We start from the raw sequence: 13791 nt of genomic DNA on the forward strand, positions 1-13791 counted from the left end.
GATACGCAACACACCATTAACAACTTGCATTTATATAGCGCCTTTAATGCTGTAAAACGTCCCAAGGTGCTTCACAGGAGTATTGTGAGATAGAAAATTTGACACTGAGTCGCATTAGTAGAAATTAGGTAGGTTTTAAGGAGCATCTTGAAGGAGGAAAGAGAGGTAGAGACGGAGAGGTTTAGGCAGGGAGTTCCAGAGCTTGGGGCCTAAACAACAGAAGGCACGGCCACTTCTCCCGCGGCCACCGTAGCCGCCTCCCCTGCGGCCGCCGTGGCCGCCGATCTCCAGCTGCTGCCGCCGTCCGACTCTCCCTCTGCATGGGCCCCTCCGATCCGCCGGCCATCCTGGATCCCTTGCACCCGGCCCGCAGCGCCCCGCCGGCTCACCACCCCCCCCACTAGGCCCCTCTCTGCAGGGCTGCTTGCCTGTGGGGGCTGAGGCTGCAGGATCTCTGAGTGAGGTCCGGGGCTGGGACTTGCCTGTGGGGATTAAGGCTGCAAGGTCTCTGTGTGAGGTCCGGGGCTGGGATTTGCCTGTGGGTGGATTGAGGCTGCAGCTCCAGCTCAGTCGGCGCTGCTCTCTGGGAACCCGGGGCACGGCAGCACCCCGGGGAGCAGCAGCCTGTGGAGTGGTGAAGTCTTCCCAGCTCCCACGGACCGTCCCCATCCACCTCCGGCCGAGGAGTGTCGGCCCATTGCCTGCAACGACCCACAAAGGTAAACCGTGCGTCTCGTCCCCGTGGGATACCTGCACCATCGCTCTGCCAAGAACAGGTATCAGTTCCCTGGTGTAGGTACGCAGCTTCGCCGTGACCGGGTCCAGCTTGGGCCGTGCAGCTGGGTTAATCCACAGTTTATCAAAAGTTCTCCGACTCATCAACGACGGACCCGAGCCCGTGTCCACTTCCACACTCACAGGGACTCCGTTGATTTTCACTTCCCTTATCACTGGGGCGAATCGTCGGTACACGTGTACAATCCCAACACCTCATCATCTTCTGCCTGCTCCTCGCTGAACAGTGGATCATCCCCCATCTCCTCAGCCACATGGTGAGTCCGATTTCTTTTACACGTACGCTGAAGGTGGCCTTTCGTGTGGCAGGTATTGCACGTGTACTCTGCAAACCTGCACTGGTGAGCCCCATGGTTTCCTCCACAATGCCAGCATGGTGCTGCTTGATTGGGCCCCCTCAGCGGACTCAGTTCCAGGACCCTGAGGTCCGTGCTCTCTGCCCCGGGCAGAGCCACGTTCTGCAGTTTTGTCCGTGGTGGGCGCTATCCTGTGGACAGTGCCTGCCGGGTTCGAGACTGTGTGGATTATTTGCTTGGTGCTGCAAGTCGAGGTCATATGTGCCCGGCTGATGGTGATGGCCTTTGTCAGAGTGACTGTGGGTTCTGTGGCTAACAGCTTGTGAAGGAGGCCCTCGTGGCCAATCCCCATAACGAAAACGTCCCGTAACGCCTCGTCAAGGTGTGTGCCAAAATCACACGGCGCCGCGAGTCTCCTGAGGTCCGCAGCATATTTGGTGACATCCTGGCCCTCAGGTCTGCAGTGATGGTAAAATTTGTATCTGACCGTGAGGATGCTCTCCTTCAATTTCAACTGGTCACGAATGAGTTCAGTCAGCTCCTCGTATGACTTATCCCTGGCGTTCCTGGGTGCCAGCAAATTCCTGATGAGACAGTAAACCTCATCTCCACAACAGGAGAGCAATATCGCCTTATGCTTATCTCTCATTGCATCCGTGTCCTCCGTCAGGTCGTTTGCTGTGAAGGAGTACTGGAGCCTTTCCGTAAAGGCCTCCCAATCATTTCCCACGGTAAAATCCTTTAGCGAGCCCAGAGTAGCCATGGTTGCGTGGAGTTCGTCCGCTTCCTTGTCGCCAATGTGGTGTATGTAGCACACAAATCACTGACTCCACACGATCTGGTGTTAATCTAACTGCTGTGACCTTCGTCCTTTATTGTTCAGCTCCAGAGTGCCTCTCAGGTGTGGTGGTCAGCCTTTTATAGTGCCTGTTGCAGGTACTTCCAGGTTTCCCACCACAGTGCCCTCTGTGATGTACCATTGTGCTTATATTACATTTAAGGTACCAGGACGATACACACATCAATACATAACAGGTTGAGCAATTATAATCAGGGATGCTCAAGATGACAGAATTAGAGGGGCGCAGACATCTCAGGGGGGTTGTGGGGCTGGAGGAGATTACAGAGATAGAGGGGCAATGCCAAGGAGGGCTTTGAAAATAAGGTGAGAATTTTGAAATAGAGGCATTGCTTAACTGGAAGCCAGTGTAGGTCAGCGAGCACAGGGATGATGGGTGAGCCAGATATGGTGTGAGTTTTAGGACACGGGCAGCTGAGTTTTGGATCACCTCTAGTTTACATCGGGTAGAATGTGAGAGGCCAACCAAGAGTGCATTGGAATAGTCAAGTCTAGAGGTAACAAAGGCATGGATGAGGGCTTCAGCAGCAGTTGAGCTGAGGCAAGGGCGGAGACGAATGATGTTAAGGAGGTTGAAATAGGCGGTCTTAGTTATGCTGCAGATATGTGGTCAAAAGCTCATTTCAGGGTCAAATATGACACCAAGGTTGCAAACAGTCTGGTTCAGCCTCAGACAGAAGTTGGGGAGAGGAATGGAATCAGTATCTAGGGAACGGAGTTTGTGGCGGGGACCAAAAACAATGGCTTTGGTCTTCCCAATATTCAATTAAGACACTTGACAATTTCCTGAGAAATTAGGATGTTGGGGTGTATCAGGGTATGTGCGTATATATATAAATAATATATCAGGGGTCCTTAAACTGATCATAGCATTACTACCCCTACCATGGCTAAGATCAGCTAGCTCCATACTGTCGAAGGATCTTTCTATTCTGTATGCCCCGGTTCCACATTGGGCAATGCAGTCATTAAGAAGAGCCTCTTCATTTTCTATTCAATTCTAATAAAGCTTAGTTCTTCATACTGAGTGAATTTTTTGAGGAAGTAATAAAGAAGGTCGATGAGGGTAGTGCATACGATATAGTGTATATAGATTTTAGCAAGGCTTTTGATATGGTCCCACATGGCAGACTGATCACGAAAGTAAAAGCCGATGGGATCCAAGGCAAACTGGTAAGTTGGATCCAAAATTGGCTCAGAGATACGATGCAAAGGGTAATGGTTGATGGGTGTTTTTGTGACTGGAAGGCTGTATCGAGTGGGGTCCCACAGGACTCCGCACTAGGTCCCTTGCTGTTTGTGGTATATATCAATGATTTAGACTTGAATGTAGGGAGTGGGTATGATTAAAAAGTTTGCAGATGATAAAAAAATTGGCTGTGTGGTTGAAAATGAAGAAGAAAGCTGTAGACTGCAAGAAGGTATCAATGGACTAGTCAGGTGGGCAGAACAGTGGCAAATGGAATTCAATCCGGAGAAGTGTGAGGTAATGCATTTGGGAAGGGTTAATAAGGCAAGGCACTACGCATTAAATGGTAGGACACTGAGAAGTGTAGAGGAACAAAGGGACCTTGGAGTGCATGTCCACAGATCCATGAAGGTAGCAGGCCAGGTAGATAAGGTGGTTAAGAAGGCAAAGAGAATACTTGCCTTTATTAGCTGAAGCATAGAATACAAGAGCAGGGAGGTTATGCTTGAACTGTATAAAACACTAGTTAGGCCACAGCTAGAGTACTGCGTGCAGTTCTGGTCAACACATTACAGGAAAGACGTGATTGCACTAGAGAGGATACAGAGGAGATTGCTGAGGATGTTGCCTCAACTGGAGAATTTTAGCTACGAGGAAAGATTGGATAGGCTGGGTTTGTTTTCTTTGGAACAGAGGAGGCTGAGAGGAGACCTTTTTGAGATGTATAAAATTATGAGGGGCCGAGATAGAGTGGATAGGAAGGACCTATTTCCCTTCGCAGAGGGGTCAACAACCTGGGGGGGATAGATTTAAAGTAATTGATAGGAAATTTAGAGGGGATTTGAGGGGAAATTGCTTCACTCAGAGGGTTGTGAGGGTCTGGAACTCACTGCCTGAATGGTGATGGAGACAGGAAGCCTCACAATATTTAAAAAGTACCTGGATGTGCCCTTGAAGTGCCGTAACCAACAAGGCTACACAGACCAAGTGCTGGAAAGCGGGATTAGGCTGGATAGCACTTTGTCGGCAGGCGCAGATCCAATGGGCCATAATGGCTTCTTTCTGTGCTGTAAATATCTATGATTCTATGATATTGTTATTGGGGGACTACATTCATAAAAGTATATTCAAAAGAATACATTACATTCTTTTGCTCCTTGTTTCAGAGAAGAATAATTATGATAAATACCAAATAAATCCAAAATATCGGCACCTATGGTTAAAAGGTTGATACAAAGCAACTAATTCGTTCATTTGTAAACTTATATTGAGCAGATATAAATGTTGATATTTTCCAAATGCAATCAAAGCCAAGTGAAAATATGGCTTCCTCTTTCATTATGTAATCATTCGGGCTTTTAAGGCGAAACATTTTTAACATGCGATACAGAGGTTGAACTGGACAGTGAGAGAATACTAGTAAGAAAGCCAGATCTACCGCGATTAAAAGAGATAGGACAACTCCAACTCTTGTCCTTCCTGGAGCCAACTCAGGATTGAAGAATTCCTAGCCACTGCTATTTCTTTCATCAAAGAGAAGTTGGCTCAAGGCAGCAGACAAAGGATTGGAAATGTTCTGTTTAAAGTTCTTTATTCCTGTGTAATTGTAATTTTGTTTTGATTTGCTAGTGTTATTTTTCTGACGAGTATATATGAACAAATATTTTCTTTCTCATTTGATGAACAGCCCTTTAGCTGGGACTCTGTGAATTTGGGATGCAAGTCTGTTATAATGGGTGAAAAATTGAAATGTTGTTACACTGTAACCGATGTCTGTCTGCTGTCATGCACTTAATCATGGTTTCTTTAGCATCCACTGCATACATTACATTACTGTTAACCATGTGTCTGTAATTTTATATGCCTTTGCAAGGCTTCATCCATCTCCTTAAGTTTGTTTTCTTGTTTTTCAATTGCAAGTATTGCTTTTGACTGATGCTGTGTTTGGTACTTTTCCCCCTCCAAAAAACAAAAATTCTTTTCTTCTTTTGTCATTCGATCAAAAACCAAACCAAGCAGAGACAGTCATAACCCGCAGTCTCAGGCTGTAGGAAAAGTATCCATAACAATGAAATGGAGAAAACGGTCCAGTGCGTAAGTTCTGTCAATTAGAAGTTAAAGTGTGATCTGATGGCGTCATGTAACAAGCTCAACGATTGGTTGCATGACATGCCGTCAAGTTTCGTGGAGGTGCTGTGAAAGCATTTTTCTTGGATGTTGTATCAGTTAATGATTGGCCAGTCATGATCACATGTGCCTTTTGACTGTGTGCTGCCACTATTCTTGCTGTGCTCATTTTAGTTTAGTGTTTGCAGTGGTTCTTTTAATAATTATTATTATTTATTTATTTTTATTTTCTTTTAGTCCTGTCAGCTTTCTTCGCTTCTTTAGATGTCACATTAAAAACATTGATTCCCAATCCTTTAAAAAAAATGAGGTTTAACTGTATAATAAAATGTGTGGTTGATTTATTTGCACTGAAAATATTGTGATTTGTTTATGTTTTGGAGTAGGGGGCCTTTTTCATTTGAAGTGTCTAGGACAAAAAAAATAGTTGGACACTAGCAGTCGTAAACTTACACAAACCAGATCAAAAGGGCCAATACGTGCCTAATAATTCCAGCAATTTCAGATTCATTTTCAGTAGTATGTAAAAACATTCAGAACAAAAGTGCTTTTTTTGTGCAACTGAAAAAGGGTCCTTTGAAATTGTTTTTTTATTTTCGCTGTTGTAATTGTTCGATTGCTGTGTACGGTTTGCTCTTTGTCTAACCAACAGTGTGGGAACCTGCCAGCATGGATTGATATTCCGCATGTCACTTCCACTAAAGTGGATCATTGCAGTTCTAATTTCTATTGTTTTAAACCTGTAAGCGGAATCTGCCTGCTAGCTGTAGACAGAACTGCTGTGAGATTTTTCTTTGGATTAATATTATCTCTAATGTTTAATATAACATTGCACTTTTTAAAAAGATGTAACACAGATTCTTAAAGAGACAGTATCCCTATTTTTTGTGGTCAACCCAGCCTGAATGCCAAAATTGTCGGTAATCAATTCTTTTAAGCACATCTTTTCAGGTACCGCAGCCTTCTCAAACTGTTCTGTGATTTCTATTCTTCTCTCCTGTCCTACCACTATTTTTCAAAGTACCTTTTGCTTTGGGTCTCCATAGGGCTGCAGCACCTCCTCCCCCTGATCAAAGGGTGAGTGGAAAGCTGTTCGAGAGCTCTCTTGGTATCAATCTATAAGTGGGTGGAGCCAGCCATGCTGATTTTCCCTAAATTTGCCTTTTACTGGTTTCGAACTGTACCAGCTTATCTTACTCTGAATGCTGAAATAATGCTCCAGATTTAGCTTTTAATAGTCATATATGCTTTTAGTATATTTTATATACCTCTACAATGCCCCTTCTCAGTCAACTTCTTTCAAAGCTGATGTGTGTAAAGTTCCTCAGTCTTTGCTCCTAACTCAATGTTCTGACACTAGGGGGACAAAGTTTGGGTTGTTTGCACCTCCCGTCAGTGCCCCTGGGAGGGTAAACGACCTTTCGCTCGGGCGCAGTACCACTACTGACTCCCACGAAATTGCACGGGAGTTTAGCGATGGCGAGAACCGGTAGCGCCCCGCTCCTACCAGTAGCACCACAGGCCGCTACACCGGCGATGGCGACATCATCACCGTGCGCAGCAACCCATTTTCGGAGCGAAAATTCAGTAACTCCCCGTGAACGATGGTGAGCTGGAAAATTCACATTGCTTAGCGCCCCGGTCCCACCCCAGAATTTGGACTCCCGGAGCGCGAGATTTTGTGCTCCACTTCCTCTCGGGGGCGGTAATCCCAATATAGCTCACTGGGGCGGGACTTCTATGCCTGGCAGGGTGGTACACAATTCTGGCCTGTAGGGATCAGCAATGTGGCTATTGTCTGTACTATCCCCAGGCTTGAATTCCTCCCTTACATCTCCATGACCAAACAGTTCTCAAGGTGAGGTCTCACAAAGTTTCAACACACAATTCTCCAACTGGTACTGATTTAGCAACATACTTCAGCAGTCTATTTGCTTCATTGATTGTTACTTCAGTCGAACTGACAGCAGCAGCAGCCTGAATGAGGAACGTCACATCTGATCCTGCCCAGCTGCCCGCCCTTACTTGGAGCCCACTACAATCCTTCACATTCATGACTGGTTAATTTAATACTCACAATGTCAGTTTTCTGTCCTATACATTGTGTGCTACTGCTGAATTTAGTCAAATGCATAGTATTACATAGTTAAATAGTATTTACAGCACAGAAACTGACCATTCAGCGCAACTGGTCCACGCTGGTGTTTATGCTCCACACGAGCCTCCTCGCACCCTTCTGCATCTAACCCCATCAACATATCCTTCCAATCTTTTCTCCCTCATGTGTTTATCCAGCTTCCTCTTAAATGCATCTCTGCTAGTCGCCTCAACCACTCCTCATAGTAGCGAGTTCCACATTCTAACCATTCTGTGGGCAAAGAAGATTCTCCTGAAATACATTTTGAATTTATTAGTGACTATCTTATATTTTATACAAGGGCTTTATCAATGCAGAAATTATCTGGGCACTTACTTTGCTGAAGAAAAAATGGCTCTTTTACATTCAAACCTTAAACTTAAAATACACACATATATTTATATTATATAAATCATTTAATATTTTGAAAAGGCTGAAGGGTCATAAAAAGTATGTTTAGTGGTTGTAATCCCCAGACGTTCAGATTAAAGGCAGAAAAAGCAGGATGCTGTTTCTTTAGACTATACTTACAGTAAAACTCTATTGGTGTAGAGCTTTTACTGCATTCGCCCTCCATCTCTAATCTGCCTTGTCTTGTCTTCATCTTTTAGGGCGGAAACTGGAGAGGACCGCATGTACAAAAAAATAATAAAAGTACTGTTAAATAAACCTTTGGACATATCAGCATACGCCAATCAAGCTGAAGACTTCTTCAGACTTTTATCTTTGACTGCTCTGATTGTTTAGACTGTTAAGTCTCTTCAAAATGTATCACTTCTGCTGAAGGATGAGTTTTGAACGCCTGAAAGGAGAAAATATAAAAAAGATACTAGGAGCTTGTAGAGCAACAAGTTGATAAGGAGTGCCTGTTGTCATCATGGATACAGTTGCTATGGTCACACATGGTAACAGTCACTATAAGTATCTGTCATTCCTTAGGTATTTTAGGGACCAAAGGACCAAACTTTTTATTGCAGACTTGTAGTCGTATGTAAATTATAGATTTCTTTCCTACTCTCACTGTTCCTAAAACAGCCTGAAGAGTTTATCTTGAATTGTAAAAAAAAAGTAATAATAATGATAATAATAATACTTAACTGCTTTTAAATAAGCAAGATTGTAGTTCTTTGATACTTTGGGAGGCACTTTGGTATCATTAATTCAAGTAAGTAGTTTTCATATGGTTTTCTGTAACTTTCGTGAGGACTGAACATTTGAGATTGGCTTAACTGTGATCTGTGGGAAGCAAAAAAAAACTTACTGAGTGAGGACTATTTTGGAAATAGGATTATTGCTTGAAAATGGTTCATTGTGTTCTTAACCTTCCCTTAAAAAAAGAAACTCAATAGATGTACAGAATAATTAAAAAAAACTTTTAAATTACTGATATAAAAATATAAAAAAAATTAGACATAAAAATGCAAAAAAATAGAGGTTAGCGTTACTGCTAAAAAAAGAAATCCTGTAGAATTGTAATTTTGTAGAATTTAGATGAGCATATGTTCATATACTGCCAATTGCTATCTGATTCTGTTAAATACTGACAGAAGATAAGCCACACTGGCAGCTCCTTGACTGCAATCATTCCAGCTACGAATAAAAAAAAATATATTTAAAAAAAACACACAAAAACTGAAACTATTGTAAACATTGCAGCAAACCGTGGATAGGAATATCCAGCAAGCGTTAGTGAGGACCCGGACTAGACACGCATCCGTCTGGAGAACCTGCTTGACATCATCAAGACCTGCTCTAAGCAAAACTCTTACCAAACTCCATCCATTACGATAATACTCTCACATGTTCAAAAAGTAAGTAAGTAAACTACAGGGCCAGTGCAAAGTCCTGACTCCCAACAACCTAACATTGAATCTGTATTTCAAAAGAAACACAAAAAAAAGAGAGAATCTCTGCTGTTTACAGGAGGTACAAAAAAAACAGAGAATGTTTAAAAGGTTCTGGCTCTGTTTTATGTAAATAAATTTGCATATTTTGTAGGACTTTTACTGTACTGATTGAGAAAAAAGGAAACTATTTAATGAAAGCACGGTATTTATCTTTGGTAACTGATGTAATGGAGCAGTTGAAAACAAAGCACTGTGTTGATTGCTGTAAAATCTGGAACCAATTTATTTATGAATTATTTATTCTGTTTATTTATGGTTCTTTTAGGAGGATGTCATGTTTTAAGTTAATTTACAAATGCCAGCATTATGGCTGGCCGCTGCATTGTTATATTATAATCATTTTTTATTTATTCCTTGTAAGAGGTTTTTAAAAATACATCCATTTTGATTTTTTTTCAATTTCTATTCACTTTCTTTATTCTATTATTTTGGTTTCTATCATACTTTTTCTTTAAAAAAAGTGCTGTATGCCTACATCCAGTGTGGCATACAGTTATTAGAAGACTGCTCTCTTCACTCTCAATTACCTGGAAACAATTGTAATCTTCATGTAAGTACTGGATGACGCTTTTCAGCTTAGCCCTAAATAAAGCACAGTTTAAGAAAAAGCATCTTGGCCTCTTTTGGGTCTGTTCACATTACCACTGGCTGCACATTCAGTCCATGTAGTTGCATACAATTTCTCACCTACAGCTTTGCTATTTTAAAACTGCATCAGCATTTAAAAGGTTGCTCTATCTTTAGAGAGGCTACAAGCTGTGAAAAACTGTTCACTAATGAACAAAGGTTTCCCTGACAACCCCTGAATCAACAATGGGGGGTAAATACATTCTCAAAGCATTAAGTTCCAGTTCGGGTTCCTACACTTTTCAAAATGAAAAAATCAGAGTGGAGCCTGAATAGGAGCTCATGATACCTGTACCTCAGTGCAGCCAAGCACCAGTGACGTCTATTGCCTAAGGGTATCACTCCAGTGGAGTGCCATGATAGGTGTAAGAACACAAAGAGACACCAGCAAAGGTGGCAAAAAGAAGCACTTGCTGTAACAACAACTTGCATTTATATAGCACCTTCAACATAGTTAAAATGCCCCAAGGCGCTTCACAGGTGTGTAATCAGAAAAAAATTAACACCGAGACAAAGAAGGAGACATTAGGACAGGCTTGGTCAAAGAGGTAGGTTTTAAAGAAGGTCCTAAGGAGGAGAAATTGAGGGAAGAAATTACAGAAATTAAGGCCTTGACAGCTGAAGGCACGGCTGCCAATGAAGTGAAGAATGGGCAAGAGGCCAGAGTTGGAGGAATGCAAAGTTCTCTGAGAGTTTTGTGGCTGGAGGAGGTTACAAAGATAAGGAGGAACGAGACATGCAGGTATGTGAACAAAAACAATGAGAAATTTAAACTCGAGGCATTCGGGGACTGGGAGTCATAAGAACATAAGAATTAGGAGCAGGATTGGCCATACGGCCCCTCGATCCTGCTCCGCCATTCAATAAGATCATGGCTGATCTTCTACCATATCCCTTGATTTCCTTAATATTCAAAAATCTATCAATCTCTGTCTTGAATATACTCAAAGACTGAGCCTCCACAGCCCTCTAGGGTAGAGAATTCCGAAGATTCACCACCCTCTGAGTGAAGAAGTTTCTCCTTATCTCAGTCCTAAATGGCTGACCCCTTATTCGGAGATTGTGACCCCTAGTTCTGGACTCCTCAGCCAGAGGCAGCATCCTCCCTGCATCTACCCTGTCAATCCCTGTAAGAATTTTGCGTGTTTCAATGAGATCACCTCTCATTCTTCTAAACTCTAGAGAGTATAGGCTTGGTCTACTCAATCGTTCCTCATAGGACAATCCCTCCATCCCAGGAATCAGTCTGGTGAACGCCCTCTATGGCAAGAATATCCTTCCTTTGGTAAGGAGACCAAAACTGTACACAATACTCCAGGTGCCATCTCACCAGGGCCTTATATAATTGCAATAAGATCCTCTTGTAATAAAGGCCAACATACCATTTGTTTCTTGCTGTACTTGCATGTTAAATTTCAGTGATTCATGTACAAGGACACTCGGGCCCTCTGAACACCAACATTTGTCAATCTCTCACCATTTAATCCATTTCAACTCCCGTCTAATCCTCCTACCAATTACTTTAAATCTATACCCCTTGATTATTGACCTCTCTGCTAAGGGAAATAGATGCTTCCTATCCACACTATCTTGGTCCCACATAATTTTATACACCTCAATTAAGTGTCAGCTGTGCCTCAGTGGGTAGCACTCTTGCCTCTGAGTCAGAAGGTTGTGGGTTCAAGTCCCACTCCAGGGACTTGTGCACAAACAAATCTAGGCTGACACTCCGGTGCAGTGCTGAGGGCTGCCCGTTGGCGGCTCAGCTGAATCCGTGGCCACCAATGTTGGACCGACTTCGGAGTCGACAATGGTGGCCACGGATTCGGCTGAGCCGCCAACAGGCTGCCACCCAGCCACAAGAAGCTTCGTGCCGGGGAAAGCTGTCGGGGGCAGCGGCCAGTCCACTCCCACAGGGCAATTTCCCACAGGGGGGCGGAAAGGGGTCGGAGCATGCCCGATGGGGCGGGAAGACGGCTGGGATGGTCCCATACACAAATAAAGGAAGGCAATTTACAAAATGTTGGCCCCTCCGCCCCGACCGAGCGGTGATTGCTTTCTACACCGTTTCCACCTGTTTGAGGCTTAAGTCTGATGCAATTTTGGTGTAAATTGTTGAATTTCTGACAGAGTAGCTCTGGTCCTCATTAACCTGTCATTTGCATACACTTTTGTTGTTGGTGCAGCTTCTGGGTCAGGGTATATTTGATATATGCCCCAAACTCCAACCAGCTACATTGGAACTACTCCACTTTTGCCCCAAAATACAATCATGGGATTTTATGCCCCACGATCTCCAAGCATGGGAGCATGAAGTCAAAATAGGGAGCTGATGTTAAACAGAACTGCAATGCAGTATGCGGATCAGGGAAGAGATTTGCAATATAATAGCAGGAAATTTGTTGGATGCACAGCTCTCAAATAAACAAGATACTGGCTGCATTACCAGAGGGAAACGATACAAATCAAAAGATTTAGCATTATTACTGCAGCAGGCATTGATAAAATACTATGTGGAGTGTTGTGTGCAATACTCATCACTACATCATAGAAATAATATTATTAGGCCCTCAATAGGGTACAATGTTGTGCTTAATCTAATTGTAAAAGAGGAGACTTCAAGGTGACTAAAGTAGAAGTTTTCAAAATTATGAAGAGATTTACAAGTACCCAGTATCAAGGGGGTGATGGCCTGTAACTGGCCGGGAACTCAGCAATCATCTCATTAAAAATCACTGCCTTAAGATTTTTCACTGTGTATTGAAATGACAATTACTATTTATTGTTGCTGTCATGGTCTGTTTCTAAAGGCTGCTTTGTGCATGTGATTTATAATGCATTAACCGTGAATTGTGTTGAATAATGATATGGTTTCACTATCACAGAAACATTAGCACAATCTTCAAATAAACTGTCTGACATAAAATGAGAAACATTTCATTTAGTACACACTTTGTTAATTTTGAGCCTTCTCAAGCCTTATAAATCACCGACACAAAAAAACAAAAAAGTGCCACTAAAGCTGAAAAAGCAAATACACACACACACACACACAAACACACAGTTCCAGACATACACTCTCACGCACACACATACAGTCAGACAGACAGACACATCATCATGGCAGCCAAGTTCATGGCACCGTGGCAGGCTCTGCTGCACAGGAGGGCAGGAAAAAGAGTGGGAGAGCGATAGTGATAGGGGATTGAATTGTAAGGGGAATAGATAGGTGTTTCTGCGGCCGCAACCGAGATTCCAGGATGGTATGTTACCTCCCTGGTGCAAGGGTCAAGGATGTCTCGGAGCGGGTGCAGGATTTTCTGAAAAGAGAGGGTGAACAGCCAGTTGTCGTGGTGCATATAGGTACCAATGATATAGGTAAAAAACGGGATGAGGTGCTACGAGACGAATTTAGGGAGCTAGGAGTTAAATTAAGCAGTAGGACCTCAAAAGTAGTAATCTTAGGATTGCTACCAGTGCCACGTGCTAGTCAGAGTAGGAATCGCAGGATAGCTCAGATGAATATGTGGCTTGAACAGTGGTGCAGAAGGGAGAGATTCAAATTCCTGGGACATTGGAACCGGTTCTGAGAGAGGTGGGACCAGTACAAACCGGACGATCTGCACCTGGGCAGGACCGGAATCAATGTCCTAGTGCTGTTGGGGGGGAGTTAAACTAGTATGGCAGGAGGATGGGAACCTATGCAGGGAGGCAGAGGGAAATAAAATGGAGTCAGAAGCAAAAGATAGAAAGGTGAATAGTAAAAGTGGAGGGCAGAGAAACCCAAAGCAAAACGGGCCATAATACAGCAAAATTCTAAAGGGGCAAAATGTTTTAAAGACAAGCCTGAAGGC

The 13791-nt window shown here is 43.3% G+C and overlaps 1 protein-coding gene across 1 annotated transcript in view; it reads left to right on the forward strand.

The window, feature by feature from the left end:
* Positions 1 to 8709, forward strand: part of celf4 (CUGBP, Elav-like family member 4) — a 1192896-nt gene extending 1184187 nt beyond the window's left edge. The window contains exon 13 of the mRNA XM_070862469.1: positions 8015 to 8709. The gene's annotated coding sequence lies outside the window, so the exon portion shown is untranslated. The remainder of the gene's footprint in view (positions 1 to 8014) is intronic.
* Positions 8710 to 13791: the final 5082 nt, after the last annotated feature.

Source organism: Pristiophorus japonicus, chromosome 2 (assembly GCF_044704955.1).
Source record: "Pristiophorus japonicus isolate sPriJap1 chromosome 2, sPriJap1.hap1, whole genome shotgun sequence".
Classification (NCBI taxonomy): domain Eukaryota; kingdom Metazoa; phylum Chordata; class Chondrichthyes; family Pristiophoridae; genus Pristiophorus; species Pristiophorus japonicus.